This window comes from Girardinichthys multiradiatus, chromosome 13 (assembly GCF_021462225.1).
Source record: "Girardinichthys multiradiatus isolate DD_20200921_A chromosome 13, DD_fGirMul_XY1, whole genome shotgun sequence".
NCBI classification, from domain to species: domain Eukaryota; kingdom Metazoa; phylum Chordata; class Actinopteri; order Cyprinodontiformes; family Goodeidae; genus Girardinichthys; species Girardinichthys multiradiatus.
In genome coordinates, this window is record NC_061806.1 from 3,422,091 (window position 1) to 3,443,355 (window position 21,265).

General features: G+C 42.0%; 1 protein-coding gene across 2 annotated transcripts in view; it reads left to right on the plus strand.

Annotated features, from left to right (window-relative positions):
- The window catches only part of LOC124879259 (retinoic acid receptor beta-like), a 361,385-nt gene that overhangs the window by 292,321 nt on the left and 47,799 nt on the right, over positions 1–21,265 (plus strand). The gene's annotated exons all lie outside the window — the stretch shown is intronic.

Below are 21,265 nucleotides of genomic sequence, written 5' to 3' on the forward strand. Positions count from 1 at the left end.
CGAGTCTCTCAACCTTCTCTTCACAATATCCCACAGATTCTCTATGGGGTTCAGGTCAGGAGAGTTGGCAAGCCAATTGAGCACAGTGATACCATGGTCAGTAAACCATTTACCAGTGGTTTTGGCACTGTGAGCAGGTGCCAGGTCGGGCTGAAAAATGAAATCTTCATCTCCATAAAGCTTTTCAGCAGATGGAAGCATGAAGTGCTCCAAAATCTCCTGATAGCTAGCTGCATTGACCCTGCCCTTGATAAAACACAGTGGACCAACACCAGCAGCTGACACGGCACCCCAGACCATCACTGACTGTGGGTACTTGACACTGGACTTCTGGCATTTTGGCATTTCCTTCTCCCCAGTCTTCCTCCAGACTCTGGCACCTTGATTTCCGAATGACGTGCAGAATTTGCTTTCATCCGAAAAAAGTACTTTGGACCACTGAGCAACAGTCCAGTGCTGCTTCTCTGTAGCCCAGGTCAGGCGCTTCTGCCGCTGTTTCTGGTTCAAAAGTGGCTTGACCTGGGGAATGCGGCACCTGTAGCCCATTTCCTGCACACGCCTGTGCACGGTGGCTCTGGATGTTTCTACTCCAGACTCAGTCCACTGCTTCCGCAGGTCCCCCAAGGTCTGGAATCGGCCCTTCTCCACAATCTTCCTCAGGGTCCGGTCACCTCTTCTCGTTGTGCAGCGTTTTCTGCCACACTTTTTCCTTCCCACAGACTTCCCACTGAGGTGCCTTGATACAGCACTCTGGGAACAGCCTATTCGTTCAGAAATTTCTTTCTGTGTCTTACCCTCTTGCTTGAGGGTGTCAATAGTGGCCTTCTGGACAGCAGTCAGGTCGGCAGTCTTACCCATGATTGGGGTTTTGAGTGATGAACCAGGCTGGGAGTTTTAAAGGCCTCATGAATCTTTTGCAGGTGTTTAGAGTTAACTCGTTGATTCAGATGATTAGGTTCATAGCTCGTTTAGAGACCCTTTTAATTATATGCTAATTTTGTGAGATAGGAATTTTGGGTTTTCATGAGCTGTATGCCAAAATCATCCGTATTAAGACAATAAAAGACCTGAAATATTTCAGTTAGTGTGCAATGAATCTAACATATATGAATGTTAAATTTTCATCATGACATTATGGAAAATAATGAACTTTATCACAATATGCTAATATTTTGAAAAGGACCTGTATATTGGTGCATATGTTTGTGAAATTTAGCCTTGGATAGGTATAAAGCCAACATTACATGCAAGCAAAGGTGGGTGCCTATCTCCAGTCATCATTGGGTGAGAGGTGATTTATACTCTGGATAGGTGGCCAGTCCATCACAGGGCAACATCAATATTTTGTTATTATAGAAATTAATTATTTCTTCATTTGCTTACCACTATCTCAGTTCTTTCTTCAGTCATTAACAGTTAAAAATAATAACAGCAACACAACAATCAAAATATCACTCACAACCAGGAATGTCCTAATCCAATCCTAAAAATATAGTCATTTTTAAAGGTTTGATGAAGGAATTACTGATAAAATCCAACCCCGCATACCTTTTGTTGATCTATACCTATTGTTTTGTGTGCACAGCTTGCAATAATTTTTATCTAAAGTGTTCACCTTCCTGTCTGTGTTTGTCATGTGACCTGTTCTGTGGTGTGGTCATATATCCCCTAACAGCTCAGTTTAGGAGAGTGAGCTTTGCAGAGAAACACTGAAATATTTTTTTTTATACATGGTTAAATGGAACCACATTGAAAGTGCAAGATGAATTGTCAAGAAGTCATATCAAAGTATGCTAGTGTTATTTCAGCAAAACACCTAAAAGCATGGTCAGAATGAGGAAGACTTGAGTTTATTTAAAACTGTAAAAGCTCCAAAGAGAAAGTATTATTAAATCTGTCCTGTAAAGTTCAAGTGCAGAAACAACTGATTTATTAGGGATACAAAAAAACCTCCTGGTTATACAGTACAGACCAAAAGTTTGGACACACCTTTTCATTCAAAGTGTTGTCTTTATTTTCATGAATATTGTAGCTTCACACTGAAGGCATCAAAACTATGAATTAACACATGTGGAATTATATACCGAACAAAAAAGTGTGAAACAACAGAAAATATGTCTTATATTCTAGGTTCTTCAAAGTAGCCACCTTTTGCTTTGATTACTGCTCCACACACTCTTGGCATTCTGTTGATGAACTTCAAGAGGTAGTCACCTGAAATGGTTTTCACTTCACAGGTGTGCCCTGTCAGGTTTAATAAGTGGGATTTCAAGCCTTATAAATGGGGTTGGGACCATCAGTTGTGTTGTGCAGGAGGTGGATATAGTACACAGCTGATAGAACTACTGAATAGACTGTTAGGATTTTTATTATGGCAAGAAAAAAGCAGCTTAGTAAAGAAAAACGAGTGGCCATCATTACTTTAAGAAATGAAGGTCAGTCAGTCTGAACAATTGGGAAAACTTTGAAAGTGTCCCCAAGTGCAGTCGCAAAAACCATCAAGCGCTACAAAGAAACTGGTTCACATGAGGACCGCCCCAGGAAAGGAAGACCAAGAGTCACCTCTGCTGCGGACGATAAGTTCATCCGAGTCACCAGCCTCAGAAACTGCAGGTTAACAGCAGCTCAGATTAGAGAACAGGTCAATGCCACACAGAGTTCTAGCAGCAGACACATCTCTAGAACAACTGTTAAGAGGAGACTGTGTGAATCAGGCCTTCATGGTAAAATAGCTGCTAGGAAACCACTGCTGAGGACAGGCAACAAGCAGAATAGACTTGTTTGGGCTAAAGAACACAAGGAATGGACATTAGACCAGTGGAAATCTGTGCTTTGGTCTGATGAGTGTATTTGTGCGGCGCAGAAGAGGTGAACGGATGGACTCTACATGCCTGGTTCCCACCATGAAGCATGGAGGAGGTGTGATGGTGTGGGTGTGCTTTGCTGGTGATACTTTTGGGGATTTATTCACAATTGAAGGCATACTGAACCAGCATGGCTACCACAGCATCTTGTAGCGGCATGCTATTCCGTCCGGTTTGCGTTTAGTTGGACCATCATTTATTTTTCAACAGGACAATGACCCCAAACACACCTCCAGGCTGTGTAAGGGCTATTTGACTAAGAAGGAGAGTGATGGGGTGCTGTGCCAGATGACCTGGCCTCCACAGTCACCGGACCTGAACCCAATCGAGATGGTTTGGGGTGAGCTGGACTGCAGAGTGAAGGCAAAAGATCCAACAAGTGCTAAGCATCTCTGGGAACTCCTTCAAGACTGTTGGAAAACCATTTCAGGTGACTACCTCTTGAAGCTCAACAACAGAATGCCAAGAGTGTGGGGAGCAGTAATCAAAGCAAAAGGTGGCTACTTTGAAGAACCTAGAATATACAGGTCCTTCTCAAAATATTAGCATATTGTGATAAAGTTCATTATTTTCCATAATGTCATGATGAAAATTTAACATTCATATATTTTAGATTCATTGCACACTAACTGAAATATTTCAGGTCTTTTATTGTCTTAATACAGATGATTTTGGCATACAGCTCATGAAAACCCAACATTCCTATCTCACAAAATTAGCATATCATTAAAAGGGTCTCTAAACGAGCTATGAACCTAATCATCTGAATCAACGAGTTAACTCTAAACACCTGCAAATGATTCCTGAGGCCTTTAAAACTCCCATCCTGGTTCATCACTCAAAACCCCAATCATGGGTAAGAGTGCCGACCTGACTGCTGTCCAGAAGGCCACTATTGACACCCTCAAGCAAGAGGGTAAGACACAGAAATACATTTCTGAACGAATAGGCTGTTCCCAGAGTGCTGTATCAAGGCACCTCAGTGGGAAGTCTGTGGGAAGGAAAAAGTGTGGCAGAAAACGCTGCACAACGAGAAGAGGTGACCGGACCCTGAGGAAGATTGTGGAGAAGGGCCGATTCCAGACCTTGGGGGACCTGTGGAAGCAGTGGACTGAGTCTGGAGTAGAAACATCCAGAGCCACCATGCACAGGCGTGTGCAGGAAATGGGCTACAGGTGCCGCATTCCCCAAGTCAAGCCACCTTTGAACCAGAAACAGCGGCAGAAGCGCCTGACCTGGGCTACAGAGAAGCAGCACTGGACTGTTGCTCGGTGGTCCAAAGTACTTTTTCGGATGAAAGCAAATTCTGCATGTCATACAGAAATCAAGGTGCCAGAGTCTGGAGGAAGACTTGGGAGAAGGAAATGCCAAAATGCCAGAAGTCCAGTGTCAAGTACCCACAGTCAGTGATGGTCTGGGGTGCCGTGTCAGCTGCTGGTGTTGGTCCACTGTGTTTTATCAAGGGCAGGGTCAATGCAGCTAGCTATCAGGAGATTTTGGAGCACTTCATGCTTCCATCTGCTGAAAAGCTTTATGGAGATGAAGATTTCATTTTTCAGCACGACCTGGCACCTGCTCACAGTGCCAAAACCACTGGTAAATGGTTTACTGACCATGGTATCACTGTGCTCAATTGGCCTGCTAACTCTCCTGACCTGAACCCCATAGAGAATCTGTGGGATATTGTGAAGAGAACGTTGAGAGACTCAAGACCCAACACTCTGGATGAGCTAAAGGCCGCTATCGAAGCATCCTGGGCCTCCATAAGACCTCAACAGTGCCACAGGCTGATTGCCTCCATGCCACGCCGCATTGAAGCAGTCATTTCTGCAAAAGGATTCCCGACCAAGTATTGAGTGCATAACTGTACATGATTATTTGAAGGTTGATGTTTTTTGTATTAAAAACACTTTTCTTTTATTGGTCGGATGAAATATGCTAATTTTGTGAGATAGGAATTTTGGGTTTTCATGAGCTGTATGCCAAAATCATCCGTATTAAGACAATAAAAGACCTGAAATATTTCAGTTAGTGTGCAATGAATCTAAAATATATGAATGTTAAATTTTCATCATGACATTATGGAAAATAATGAACTTCATCACAATATGCTAATATTTTGAGAAGGACCTGTAAGACATATTTTCAGTTGTTTCACACTTTTTTGTTCAGTATATAATTCCACATGTGTTAATTCATGGTTTTGATGCCTTCAGTGTGAAGCTACAATATTCATAGTCATGAAAATAAAGAAAACTCTTTGAATGAGAAGGTGTGTCCAAACTTTTGGTCTGTACTGTACATTACCCATTTATACAGTGTCTTTCTCTGCTCTGCCACCTAACAAACTCTGCGGTAATTACACACCCATTATAGTTGTTTACGCTGCCTCCACAGACGCTGGAGTGAGTTCAGAGCCAGTCAGAGATCACACTGCACCAACAGGAAACCGAACAAGCACAACATCCATATTTTCAAAATAATTCACTAAAGACAAACTAGACTCACTATATTAATAAATATACACGTATATTTATACATCTATGCTGTCTAAATTAATCATATGCACACATAATAAAAGAAAAACATATGGAGTTTTTAAGCAGTTTTACCTGTTTTATGTCCAACTTCTAGAATGAATCGTTTTGGTCTGACTTCCACATTTTTCACTGGCTTTTATCTTGCCATCAAGCAATTTCCATGCATGCTACTTGGAGCACCTCTGGGCTTCACAGTGGAGCGGATTAGAGCACTTCCAATGTAAATCAGGATTCAAGTGAATGGCAGCAGAGGCGCAAGCTTTGTAAAGCCAGGGTTCAACTAAAACTTTAAAGCACATTTGATCGGCTTTCATTCTTTGTTCTAACTATCAGCATCTCTACACCTTCAATTAGTAATATTTGCTCACTTAGCTTTGCAAACATTTTCCAGATCTATTTGATTGTGAGGACATCTCTGGTCAACAGCCCTCTTCAGGTCATCGCAGATATTTTCTGTAGTTCAGGACTCTGGCTCAACCATTCCATTACCTTTATTGCCCTCTGAATTCATTGTTGACTTGGATGTATGTGTGGACTCTGTGCTGCTGAAAAATAAAATCCTGTTATCTTCAGCTTTCTGGGAGACACTTGAAGGTCTTGGATGAAACCTTCAATGGTATTTGGAACTATTCATTATTTCATCCACCTTGACAAAACCCCCAGTTGTATATGAAGAAAAGCAACCCTAGATTTGGATGCTAGTACCATCCTGTTTCACTATAGATATGGTGTTCTTCTGGTGATGTGCAGTTTTTTTGTGCCAGACACATTCTCCCATGAGGATTTGAATATTTTAGCCAGTTCCAGGTGTTTTCTTTGGAAGGTAAGACTATTTTTTTCACCCCACTTCTTAGACTAGGCATACGAATATTACAGCAGATACAAGCAGATACTACTTGGAATTTCCTGCAGCTTCAACAGTGTTGCTGTCGGCCTCCATGCAGCCTCCTTGACCAGTTTCAGTCTGATATTTTCATCAGTTTTTGAGAAATGTCCAGTTGTTTGTAAATGTTCCTGTTGTCCCTTGTTTTCGTGGTATAAATATGATGCTGTGAATTTTCACCCCATTTCGTGACTGATGCCTTTGTACAATGAGATTCTTTTGATTCGTTGTAAGCTCTCTGTGCATGCATGGGGAAAACAAGCTAACTCTTGCAGCCCTTTCTGGCTAGCAACTGCTTTGCCTTATTTATTTGGTGCTCCATGAGGTTTCAGTCAAGTCATATGGAACCATATAATAATGTATAAATGTTTCATAGAACCAGTTGATTAGAAGAAACTGACAGAACATAATCAAAGACAATCAAACCACTAAGGAGAACAGTAAGTCAGTAAGTACTTTGGAAAAATTGCTTCAGATAAGTAAGACAGATAAGTAAATAAGTGATTAGGTTCTACAGACCTACCAACACATGGTCAAATTTTATTTAACATTCTGTCACAAGCAAATGTAGGGATACCTCAAACATGTGGAAAAGGTTTTCTGGTCAGATGAAAAATAAATGTAATAATTTAGCTAATGTGCAAAATGTTTTGCATGTCAAAATAACTAACGCTGCACATCAACCTTGACACATTATCTCCCCCGGTGAAACATGTTGCTGGCAGGGTTTTATTTTGTAAACAAATTAGGAGACCAATGTAAAGTTTTCCCTTAGCTTGTGTTTGTCTATCTAAACAAATCCCAATAAAACATATTAAAATGTGTCAGCCTAAAGTAACAAAGTGTGAAAACGTTTGACGGGAATGCATTTGCAAGGTAGTGTTTATGTTTTGAAGTTTGTAAATAACATACGTTTGCCTCTGTATAGGAATGCATAGTAACCCAGGGTGTCTAAACGTGATTCGCTGTGCAACAAAGACTATGCAACAACATCAAGACACAGACTTTCTAGTCCTCTTGTGGTTAAATACAAATATTTTCGTAAATATGCACCAATTATATTATAAAGGTCAAGTAGATTTATGGCACATCGGGATAATAATCTATTATACAGTACATGCTCAGTCTTATCAGGTCCTCTAGATGCTGGCTTTGATGAGATCCAGAATCTTAACTGAGACAGCTCTTGGATCATGCTGAAGCTTGCCATTTGCCATTGTGGTCTGAGATCTACAAACCAACAGGTCCTGTAGACATTAAACAGTATAAATACTGGAATGAATTGTGGTTTAATTTGATTTTGCTGACTCCAGTTCTGGGGTCCTGGTGTTGCTCAGACTGTCACAGTGGAGGCTTACTGAGAACAGAACAGAGCCATGGTGGATGTTTTTCCTACATTGACAATTAATGATGTCTGCTGTGAAAAAGCAGCTAAAGATGTTTCCTCATCCATTACAAAGATGGTGTGTTTCCTGCTGAATGAAAATAGCACTCGGTATTGTTTACAGCTAACACACACACATACACACACGCATATTATGCTTTCCTATTTTTACCAGGACTTTGCATTGGCTTCCATTTATTTCTATGGCCGTTACGGGAAGAGAACCCCCGTCATAAATTCAAATGAAGTGGAAGTGCGAATTATTAGGTAGTTTTTCATAGTAAAGAAACAACACGTACAGTGCACTGCAAATTATGTTCTATTTTTGAAAGTGGTAACCTAGATTGATTCTCTCTTTCCTCATTGTTTTGTATTTACACACTGCATATATAATATATATATATATATATATATATATGCGGATAAGTTATCACACAGTGAAAGTAAGTGGATTACCAATGCAAAAGCTTTTAACATTATTAGTGCAACACTATCAGTGTATATGACATATATATCAGGGCTTTTGTACTGTTTCCACTGTAGCACCAACACTCATCTTTCATTCAGTTAAATTTTCATTTTCTGACAAGTATTTCAACTAGCCAGGAGGAATTTGCGTCATTCACAGAGGCTTTTTGTACATCCTGTTGGTTTCAACTGAGAGAGTGAGACCTTGTGGACCATGTTTTTAATGTTTCTGAGCTGTAATAAAGCAAGCAGGCATATTTATATTGTAGCACAAACATGCCAATCAAGTAAGCAACATCCTATTTTTGACATTTATTTTGCAGTTGTCCTAGCAGATATCTAAATCTGACCATTAGCCAACCAAAATGGCAGACACAGAAATCGTTGAGGAAATCGGAAAGTCAAGCCTCAGTTATAGTCATGCTTCAAAGTGTCTCGCACGGCTCTGATGAGGGCACGCAAGCCTGAACAAGTGCTGTAGGCATTTATACTTCTCAGTGTTGCAGTGTTGCAGTATTCTCTGAAAATATAGGGGGCAATGAAATAACCACTAGATAACCAGTGGAAATGTAGTATAAGAAAGTAGAAGCACTCAAAAGGGCTGTGTGCACTATCGAAAACATTTCTTATCAGCGTGATTCTGTTTTTTACAAAGTTTCAACTTTGTAACTTGAATTTCTTTTGCCTTTTTTGTTTGCTGTTTTTCTTTAATGTTACTCTCTTTCACCTATGTTCATGAAGAAGTGATTTATTTGTGCGCGAAATGTTTGCCCCTTCCACTTCGTTGATTCTGAATGTGGAGTGGTGCGAGTGGTCCGCGCCAAGTTACAAAAATTCAGAGGTGCACGACCAGGTGCCATAACAGTACGCAAGGCGAAACAACATGATCAAGTATAAACCTAGCTTTAATCTTTATTGATCAGGTACAGGGTCTCTCTAGGAACTGTATTCATACACCGATACACAGATCAGTAGGCAACCTGGAGTTAAGTATCCCCAGGGCCAAATAAACATTTGGCAGGAGAAGGCTGGAATCAAACCCACAACTTTAGCCATTCTTCCCACTGATTCACAGTCTTACTGATTTGTGGTCAATTCCTATTTACCACTTTTTTTTTAACTTTGATCTGCTGATTCGTATGTTGGCCAATTCTAATTTTGTCTTTAGGAACTATACCACACTATGTGTGAGAGAGCACTAGTTGTACATAGGTATTGTTTTTTTTTTACTAATAAAGGGTTTCATTTTAAATTGTCTAGCATCTAAACAGGATCAAGCAATTACAAAACCTGGAAAAAGCACAGGACCATGCCATCTCTGATGCTTTTGTAGAACTGATACAAAATCCTAATGTTTTCTCTGTTCCTGGTGGAGCTAGAATAGACTGACGAGTCACAGCGGATAGATACAGCCAGTAGGCACAACCACTGTAACTCCACAAAGGAACATGGATGTTGTTCAGCTGGACAAAACAGCACCAACTTTAACAATATTTTGCTGTCATATTTTACACTGTTAATATCTACCAGCATAGCATTGTGAACATTTTCACTTTGAGTTGTTTTAAACTGCTACAGACAGCTAAAACACCCAGGGCCTGATCTTCAAAAGATTTGCGTGTACAAAACCGCACCAAATCTTTTTGCGTCAGCAAAGCTGATCTACAAACAAGGTGGTAATCAAATTGTGTGTGCAAAATCTGCGGAACTGCGGGCGCAAACTCTTTAGCGTGTCTGCCTTCATTAATATGCAAAACATATGATAATGATCCAAACCCGCAAATTCATTGGAGGAGGGTATGCTAATGTCATGTTTTACCTCCCGCAATGCAATTTTCAAAGCCTGAAATGGTTTGCGAGAGCAATTTTTGCATGTGGATTTAGCATGTTTGAAATGCTGGTGCTAACTGAGACACAAAAATGTCTGCTGTCACTTTGGCCAGAAGGAGGCATCGATAGAATGACAGATGACAGGGAGAGAGAATCTTCTGTACATGTGACAACAGATTTGGGTTGTCAAAAATAAAAATATAAAAAATAGACGATAATAGAGGATTCTATGTAGGATTATCTAAGCTCTGATTTGGAGCCAATCACAAACAGAAGCCATGATATTTCTCCTATGGTAAAACTTCTTGCACTTTATTCAACATCATTCCAGCATAACATCGCTGTCATTGATCATCTGCTGAACACACACAAACCTGACTATGGCAAATATGAACATTGATGATCAAGCGCGCACAGCCTGTAATCGCACATCATGCAAAAGACCCACAGTGCTTTGATGTTGATAATATAATTGATAGGAAAGAACTAAAGACATTATAAGGCAGATTAAGTCCGTCATTTGCAAACTGGATGCTAAAATCACTTCTTTGCTGGTGAAAAATCACCATTTTAAAGCCCTAAACAAAACACATTGCTTTATTGACAGTAGCTTTATGTCACTGCAGGTCAAGCGGGGCTGGATCAGTTTCATTACATTCTTTAAATGTGAACATATGCCAGGGGAGGGTTTTGTTTATGCAGTAAAAAATTACTTTGTTTCTCCAAACAAATTATTTAAACAATCAAACACATTGTTTATTGTTAAAATATTGGCAAAACAAATTAATTAAAGTTATTGGAAAATATTTTATCTTTAAGTACATAAATGCTTGATTTAACTTTTTTGCAGAACAGTTATGTGACGCTATGTTTTCAAATTAGCAAAGCTATAACAGGAGGGCGTTGAGGTCTTCATGGACATCATCTTAGTATATGGCACCACCATGGAAGAACACAACACGCATCTGGACAAGGTGATGTGTTGTATCGAGTCGGCTGGCCTCAAACTCAACAAAGAAAAGTGCTTGTTGAGACCGAACCAGTTGCGATTCCTGGGTCATCTGATTGACCACTCCGGGGTGAGGCCAGACCCTGAAAAAATTGAGGCGATCAACCAGTTGCCTCCACCTCAAAACACCCAAGAATTGAAATGAGTGCCTGGCATGGTTAATTATTTAGGCAAGTAGCCTTCTATCCTAGCCACGGTTGGTCAACCTCTGTATGAGCTACTCAAGAGAAAGAATGTCTGGACTTGGGGTCCTTCACAGCAGTTACCTTTGGAGAACATCAAACGAATGCTAACAGCACCAGTCCTTGCTTTCTACGATGTTGGTAAGCCAACAATAGTGTCTGCTGATGCAAGCAGCTTTGGGCTAGGGGCTGTACTTCATCAGCTTCACGCGGAAGAGTAGAAACCAGTCGCCTACTGCTCCCAACGTCTGTCCGAGGCTGAAACTCGTTACGCCCAAATTGAGAAAGAGTGTTCGATAAGTATCTATGTGGCTTAGATCAGTTCAGACTAGAGACTGACGACAGACCCCTGGTTCCCCTGGTGAACAATCAAATCTTGGACAACGTTCCTTCTTATGCGGCTCATGAGGTATAAACCAGAGGCTGTCTACGTACCAGGTAAAACCCTTGTTGTCGCTGATGCCTTGTCATGTAGCCCACAAACATACACTAAAGCGCAATTAGACGCACACAGTGACATTGAGTGCTACATAGCTACCGTGGGCAATGCAGGGCATTCGAGCATCTCCGAGCAAAATAGACGGCATCAAAACAGCCACTACAAATGACATCAAGCTGCAAACTGTTATCAGATTCATAAGAAACGGCTGGCATGAATTCAAAAGACAAAGTACCAATGAATGTCCGGGCATTTATGAAAGTGAACAAAAAATTGTCAGAAACTGGTGGTCTTGTTATACATGGCCACAGAATTGTCATCCCAACAACAGAAAGGGCTGAGATTGTGAAGAAAATACATGCTGGAAACCAGGGACACACAACATGCAAAGACAGGGCAAATTCATCAGTTTGGTGGCCAGGCCTCTCAACTGCGCTCAAAGACACTGTAAGGCAATGCCAAACATGTCAGGAGCAGAAACACACCCAACAGAAGTAGCAACTCATCTCCACACCTCTACCAGACCATCCCTGGAAAAGTATAGGACTTGACTTCTGTAAGTACAACAAAAACAACTACCTCATAGTTTTGCACTACTAGTCACGTTTCTTGGAAATACTACAACTAACATCCACCACAAGCTGTTAGGTCACACATAGACTGAGGGCAACGTTTGCCAGATTTGGTATGCCTGATGAGGTGGTGAGTGACAATGGACCTCAGTTTTCCTGCGTGGACGTTCGCCAAGGAAATGGACTTCAAACAACTTATGTCCAGTCCTCACCACCCCCAAGGAAATAGTCATGTAGAGAGAGCAGCGCAAACTTCAAAGAAAATCCTAAAACAAGGGGATCCTCTCATTGCTCTCCTGTGTTATCGATCAACACCCTGTGCCACTACCGGAGTCAGTCCAGCTAAGCTCCTTATGGGAAGAAAGATTCGCACAACTCTCCCCACCATTGAGAAAAATCTGCTACCAAAATGGCCCAGAAAAAAATACTGTCATGCCATGGAGAAGTCTAAGCAAGCTTTTTATTACAACCGTTGTCATGAAATCAGAGACCTCCCTCCCCTTTGTCCAGGAGGCACCGTTGTCACCAAGCTGGACCCAGAAAAGACTTGGGTGACGCCAGCCATTGTTTCAAGTGTGACCCCAGGATACGACCTTCTACAGACACCTGAGGGAGTCATGCTGCATCGCAACCGCAGGCATCTGCGCATGGACAACCTTCAACGACCTACTCATGCTGCTCATCCTTCACCTGCCAAGAGTGCTGAGGTGGAACTTTTTCTAACTACTGGCTCCCCCACTTCAGAGACTGCACCCTCTGTTTTTACTCAGGCTGTCACCAATGCACACATGCCTGCTGACCCCCTTATGACAGTCTGTACCAGATCTGGACCTGTTTGCCACTTTGTTGCGCTCCGCCGCAATATGGCCTTTGGGGGGGAAAGAAAAGGAAAAGCAAAATACAAAAAAAAAAGAAATGACTCCTTTGCAGCTAAGCCAACAGGTCTGTGAGTGTTACATTATAGTCCTTCAAGGATCTGTTACTTTGATAAGTTTGCATTCTATTGATCTGATTTATTAAGGTTACACTTGCACGAGAGTAATGTGCAGAAGCGTTGGGTCTATGAGTAAAATAGATCGTTAGCCAGTTTAAATGTTCGTGGTTTTGCATCTGTGGGCATTTTTGACTTCGGGCGGGTAAGTGATTTAAAAGGGGGAAAACGTCATGTATATGAATCTACAGAACACTTGTTTACGCCACTGCTTTACGGCAACTCCGGATGGTTTGCGGAGCCTATGATATAGGAATCTACTGATGAGACACCTTTTTGCTGTTAGCAACGTATGCCTGGTTATGCTGTTAATAAAGGCATTTCCCTTTATTTAAATCATGATATCCTTACTTCCTGTTATAAAAATGTATCAGCATGTGAGGAAAACTTTCTACATCATGGTGCACAAAGTTATGTGCGTGGGTTTATTCACATTTCCAATATGAGGCTAAGTCAAATAGTACAAATTATACAGTATCAGGTGATTCTCCGTATCACGTTTTCTTTTTCTTGCACAATACAGGCGTATACTACACTACTACTGTACTATACTGTAAAATATCAGAATCAGAATCAGAAAAGCTTTATTGCCAAGTACGTTTTTGGACATACAAGGAATTTGTTTTGGCGTAGTCGGTGCAATACAATACAAATTAAACAGTATAAACATATCTACAATATAATATAAATATATGTGCACAGTTTTAAGTGAGTGAGAGTAAATATAGAGAAGTATAAGATGCAAGAGCAATACAACAGTGCAGGTGATCATTGTGCAAGTATGGCAGTGCAAGTAAAGCAGGAGTCCAAGCTGAGCGTTAATGTAACTCATAGAGTTGCAGGTTACAGGTGTCCTGTCAGCAAAAAAAGGGGGGGTGTGGGGGAAAGGGAGAGTGTCAGGGTGGTTTCCGGGCTTTGTTAACCAGGCTGGTGGCAGATGGGAAAAAACTGTTCTTGTGGCGTGAGGTTTTGGTCCGGATGGACCGCAGCCTCCTGCCAGAGGGGAGAGTCTCAAAGAGTCTGTGACCAGGGTGGGAGGTATCAGCCAGAATTTTCCCTGCCCGCTTCAGGGTCCTGGAGGTGTGCAGTTCCTGGAGCGACAGTAGACTGCAGCCAATCACCTTCTCAGCAGACCGAATGACACGCTGCAGCCTGCCCTTATCCTTGGCTGTAGCAGCGGCGTACCAGATGGTGATGGAGGAGGTGAGGATGGACTCAATGATGGCTGTGTAGAAGTGCACCATCATAGTCTTTGGCAGGTTGAATTTCTTCAGCTGCCACAGGAAGAACATCCTCTGCTGGGCTTTCTTGATGAGGGAGCTGATGTTTGGCTCCCACTTGAGATCCTGGGAGATGATGGTTCCCAGGAAGCGGAAAGATTCCACAGTGTCAATTGTGGAGTCACAGAGGGTGATGGGGGCAGGTGGGGCTGGGTTCTGCCTGAAGTCCACAACCATCTCTACTGTCTTTAGAGCGTTGAGCTCAAGGTTGTTCTGGCTGCACCAGTCCAACAGATGGTCCACCTCCCATCTGTACGCAGACTCGTCACCATCAGAGATGAGTCCGATCAGGGTGGTGTCGTCCGCAAACTTCAGAAGCTTGACAGACTGGTGACTGGAGGTGCAGCTGTTGGTGTACAGGGAGAAGAGCAGAGGAGAGAGAACACAGCCTTGGGGGGAACCGGTGCTGATGGTCAGGGAGTCAAAGACGTGCTTCCCCAGCCTCACGCGCTGCTTCCTGTCAGACAGGAAGTCAGTGATCCACCTGCAGGTGGAGTTGGGCACACTCAGCTGGGAGAGCTTCTCCTGTAGCAGAACTGGGACGATGGTGTTGAAGGCAGAGCTGAAATCCACAAACAGGATCCTGGCATAGGTTCCTGTGGAGTCCAGGTGCCGGAGGATGAAGTGAAGGGCTAGGTTGACTGCATCATCTACAGACCTGTTGGCTCTGTAGGCAAACTGCAGGGGGTCCAGGAGGGGGTCGGTGATGTCTTTTAGGTGTGAGAGCACAAGGCGCTCAAAGGACTTCATCACCACAGAGGTCAGGGCGACGGGTCTGAAGTCATTAAGCCCTGTGGTCCTTGGCTTCTTGGGAACAGGGACGATGGTGGAGGACTTGAAGCAGGCTGGCACATGACATGTCTCCAGTGAGGTGTTAAAAATGTCTGTGAAGACTGGAGACAGCTGATCAGCGCAGTGCTTCAGGCTGGCTGGTGAGACAGAATCCGGACCAGCAGCTTTCCGGGGGTTCTGTCTCCTGAAGAGTTTGTTGACGTCCCTCTCCTGGATGGAAAGAGCCGTCCTCGGCGTGGGTAGGGGGCTGGTGGGGGGGAACTTCAGGGTGGGGGTAGGAGGTGCCAAGGCCCCTCTTGAGGTTGGGGAGGTGGGGGTGGTGGATTGTGGCTGCAGCTGTTGGGGGGTGTCGTGGGGGATGGTTGTAGGACTGTCCCTTTGTCTTTCAAAGCGGCAGTAGAACTCGTTCAGGTCGTTGGCGAGGCGTCGGTCGTTGATGGAGTGGGGGGCTTTCGGCTTGTAGTTGGTGATTTGCTTGAGCCCTTTCCAGACAGACGCAGAGTCGTTGGCTGAGAACTGGTTTTGGAGCTTCTCAGAGTACAGTCGTTTGGCCTCTTTCACTGCCTTGCCAAACTTGTACTTTGCCTCTCTGTATATGTCTTTGTCCCCACTCCTGAAGGCCTCTTCCTTATCCAGTCTTAACCTTCTGAGTTTGGCTGTGAACCAGGGTTTGTCGTTGTTGTAACTCACCCTGGTGCATGATGGTACACAGCTGTCCTCACAGAAGCTGATGTAGGAAGTCACAGCCTCTGTGTACTCGTCCAGACTGTTGGTAGTAGTCCTGAACTCATCCCAGTCTGTACAGCCTAAACACGCCTGGAGATTCTCCACAGCCTCACTGCTCCACTTCCTTGTCGTCCTCACAACAGGTTTGCAGAGCTTTAGTTTCTGCCTGTATGCAGGAATCAGGTGGACCATGATGTGGTCGGATTGGCCCAGTGCAGCACGTGGGACGGCGTGATAAGCGTCTCTGATGGTGGTGTAACAGTGATCCAGAATGTTGTCCTCTCTGGTTGGACATTTTATAAACTGTCTATATTTGGGGAGTTCGTGGGTCAGATTACCTTTGTTAAAGTCGCCAACGACGATTACTAAGGAGTCCGGGTTGGTCCGCTCCACACTCAGTATCTGGTCGGCGATCATGCGCTGTGCGACCTGCATGTTAGCTTGCGGCAGGATGTAAACACCAACCAGGATGAACGAAGCGAACTCACGGGGGGAATAGAAAGGCTTACAGTTTATGATGAAGGATTCCAGGTCTGGAGAACAGTGCTGCTGAATCACTGTCACGTCGTTGCACCAACCACTGTTGAGGTAAAAACAGATTCCTCCACCTTTCGCTTTGCCGGAGAGTTCCGTGTCTCTGTCCGCTCTGTAGAGCTGGAATCCTGCCAGCTGCAGCGCAGAGTCTGGTATTAATCCACACAGCCACGTCTCCGTGAAGCACAAAACTGCCGAAAAAAAAAGTCCCTGTTTTTCCCCAACAGCAGTTGTAGTTCCTCAATTTTGTTGGGAAGTGAGCGCACGTTAGAGAGAAATATTCCAGGTAATGGTGTTCGTAGTCCACGCTGGCGAAGTCGTACCAGCACCCCAGCCCGTTTCCCTCTCTTCCGGCATTTCACCGCGTGAACAAAGGTGAGCGCACCTTTGACCAGAATGTCCAAAAATTCCAGAGCAGTAGGCAGAAAAGTTGGAAATAACTCCTCTGGTGTAGTAGCCCTGATGTTCATGAGTTCTTCTCTGGTGAGAGAGCTCCGGGTACCATCACAGAAGACCGTTTTAAAGCAAAAAACAAAACAAAACAATGCGCACCAACACGCCGAGGCAACCATCTGCGGCGCCATCAAAATGTTCTTATTTTGAAGCCTGACTACCAACATATCCAGATGCAATGTTCATAGGGCACACAACACACATTAATCTTAGTATTAAAACACCCCCTCAATACTAATTTGTAGAGACATCCCCTACAAATAAGGCATGTGCAAAACCAGCAGCAAACAGACTCCACATGCAACTTGAGCAGACCTAATGTACACAATATACTTCTCTAAATCATCATCAACCTGACAGAGGTTTCTATCAGATAGCATTTGGAGTGACTTTGTTCCTTTCCATCAATAAAAAATGGACCAGTAATTTAATCTGTCAGATATTTAATTAGGAATATTATAATTATTTTAGAATTTAATTTAATTTTTGTGTTCATCTAATGACAATGAGGAAGTGATAAATAGATAAACAGATTATTATATGAAATAAAGTTGGATCCATCATAGATTAAACATTAAACTTTGCAAAGCTAGATGCTGAATATTCTGTCATTTCCAGTTATTTGAAGCAGCGATACATTTAGAGTTTCAACTTTCTGCTGCCAGGCTTTACATAGCCGGTTAATAAATCACTGATGTAAGGTTTATGCTTATTGATTATAAATATTTGTCACACATTATAGTTAAAAATCATAATTAGAAGAAATAAATTACAATTAGTTAATTATCATTAATAATTATTAACCAAAACCACGGCAAATGTCTCCGTGTTATCAACCATTTCACCGAATAGTGGAATTTTAACCTTCTCGTGACAGATAATAACTCTGACACAAAATAAACACAAATGCTGTTTCTATATGGAAATTTATTAAACTAATAGTACTCTTACAATCAAACTATTCTGGTCCAACAACGTTCACCTAACTAAGCATGCACTATTCTACGAAAGGGTGTACACTAATAATCAAAAATAAGGATATGTGATGGAAGGTAGATGGAGATCAAACCAGCAGTATGTGGATACATGAGAATAACACAACAATTTGGATTAACTTAGAAAGATGATCAAAAACCACTACGCTGTGAAGCCTTTCTCAGCGTGTGTGTTCCTCGATCGCTGCTATTAGCTGGTAGAACGGTAGGGCCATGCCCCTTAGTCACTAGCAGCTGATATTCCAAATCTTGGACAAAGGGTCATGAAACCCCAAGGGTAAGAAAATGATGGAACGAACAATAGAGTGGCCAGGCTGCAGTCTGGACCTCGTGAAAAACTCCCAGATTTCAGTTTTAACTCCTGGCTGATTGACAATCAGTAGGACGAACGCATTCCAACTGGAGCGCAACCGCTCGTTGCACTTCCACAGTATTCTGACAGTAAATCAAAACAGTTCAGCATAAAACACTTCAATTAATATTGCATGCAACAAGTTAATACCTTGGATTAACTAATGGTGATCCTAATTCACCTTAACTATGCCTCACCCTGCCCAATCAGAACGAAATTACTTTGAGGTCGATTTCTTCTGTCTTCACTGGCTTGAAGTTGGGTCATAGGTCTGAAGAGAAAGCTTCCATTTCTCCAGAGATTCCCCCTTCAGACCTTGTAAACCATGACTTGGAGATGGCAGCTAGAAGTTTGTTTTCTTCAGCTTTTTATAAGTTCTAATGACGTCTGAGGTCCGACGCCCGTCGCTGCGGCTCATGTCAAGCTGCGCAGCCCAGTCGTCCATCCCACCAAACTGGATGACCCAACACTGACTTTTGTATGTGAAAGCAATAGATAAGGAGAACTAACAAAACTAAGTGGCTCAAAATGAAGGAAGACTTACTCTGTTGACATTTAACAAGTTGACATCAATAATTGTTACAAACAATCTAATCTTTTGGTTGTTATGGGACCTAAAGACCACAAATTGCAATTCAATAACCATCCACCTGATAAGCTCCTAAATGACTAAACTTTTCATTTGAACCTGTTTCAGACAGAAAACAACACAATGATGTTAGTATATGTTAGTATGTGTTTCAAGGTTTAAAATTGGCATGTTAGAGGGCTCTGAAAACTAATACAAAGTTATTAATCAATGATTTATGATAGCCCTCTAATATTTTTAGGGGTAATCTTATTACCCCTAAAATTGCTAGGGGTAACAAGATTGTTTCATTTGTCAAAGTAGCGCTGTGGAAGTAGCTCTTGAGCTGCCCCGTTGTCTTAACCAAGTTTGGTTTACTTCTACTTCCTGAGCTAAAATAATGGGGTATTATATCTTTTAAGCAGACTCTGGGCTTCACTGATAATCTCAATTTCATATTAAGAAATAGTTTTACTAGCCAAACATGAAACAATCTACACAGGAAAAGGATTTAGATTAATGAAACTTTTATTCTGCTTGTGAAAGCACAAAAATGCTATTCTGTTAGCAGCTGTATTGCTCTGTAAGTGTCTGCAAGGAATCCTGGTGACCTTCACCATTTTGAGTCACTGTCAAATGATTCAACACTGTAGTTCCACCTGTGATGCCTCCACTTCTGCCATTAAGATGAGCAAGTCAAATCATTTACAAACCCTATCGCTGGTTTGCATGTGCACCAGAGTACAATGACAAGGGGCCGTCCTTCTTGATGATTCTACAACTTTCTACTTCGTATAGTTTGTTTTAAAAAAATCTACAATTACACAAAATCTTATATGCCTGCTTATAAACTAAATCCACAATGGTAATATATATTTTTGATACATTTCTTGGAACTTTGAATGTGTCAGTTTCCTGCCAGCTTTGTTTCCTTAACTATATTGACATCTATTAAGAAAATGGCACAGTGACAACAGTTTGCATTTCACAGGTTATTGGTATCCTTTGATTGCATCAGCATTTATAGCTCAGGCCTACTTCATGCTTCATTAGTCCTGGTAGGGGGTGTCACTCCTTTCATTTATGCTGTTTCACACCTCAGTGGAGGTATCATAGAAAAGATATCTTGATATCCTCAGGCTAAACTCCCACAGGGCCACTGATGAGAAAGGGGACTTTTCTCCTTGACTGCTGTAGAAGATCAACACCAACTGGATTGCCACTTCAGGGCCTTTTTTCATTCAATAGTTTTTTATGAAAAATAGGAGATTACCTCAAGAGCAGGTTTTTTGTGATCCTTGGCAAACTTTGTAAAATTTCAAACACAGTCTGTGTTCTGTGTTTTCCAGACACAACTGTAAGGCTGCACAAGGGTTACAAACAATCCCTTCATTGTTCTTCTTTTTAGGATGATGACTGATGGAGGGCGGCCAATCAGAATCCGGTGGACAATTTCCGATTTAATGTTTTTGTAAAACTTTGACATGCCAATGCCAATTTCAGCTGGCCGTGACTTTTCTACTTCTGACAAAAAACGAGTTCAAAATATTTATTTTGCCATTCTCATATGAGCGATCATTAAATATTCATATTAGGACCAGAGATTGTCACAGTGCTGTTTGAGAAATCAGTTAGTGTAAAACAGAAATGTATTGATATTTAAAAAAACAAAAAACTGGATTTCCAACTTATAATAGCAATTATTGCAGTCAGCGCGGTTAACATTGTATAAACATTGGTTTTTGTGTATATTCCTCTAGACAATTATAGACAATGCAGATCAATACCTTCTCTATATTCTCTCTAAATGGCTTGAAAGGATAAAACAGCTTTGATATATTCCATTTAGCCTTCCTGTTTATATGAGCAATGTGTTTATGTGAACTTCAAAATGTAGCACCTCCTCTAAAATAACCAGTTCTTGTTAAGCAACATCTTCTGTGGCCATTTTGACATACCAATAGCAGATGCTACAGATGTGAATTTGTCAGATTCGCTTTATGTTGTTATGTTCTGTGCTCAGACATAACAGTGTGTTTTAAACCTTGTATAAGAAAAATTGGTTTTAAACTCTGCAGCACAAGAACATTTAGGCTGAAGGTGGAGCCAAAAAGGTTGCCTGCAATGACAAGAAGTAGAATAGTTGTATGACCAGGACCACTCTCAGGCGGATTAAACATCAGCGTTGTACTCCAGCAAGGATCCCATTCATACAAAGACCTCAGAGCGTTAGTCGAATAGAGTAAAAAGTTCTTTGCTGTGGCTGGATTCCTCTGTCATGTTTTCTGATTATAATGGACCCAAACACTGACAGGACAGTGGCAGGGACATAGTGGTTAGATAGTTTTATACTGAATATAAATAACCTTACAGGTGCAGCACTGGGAAGACGACATGGAACTG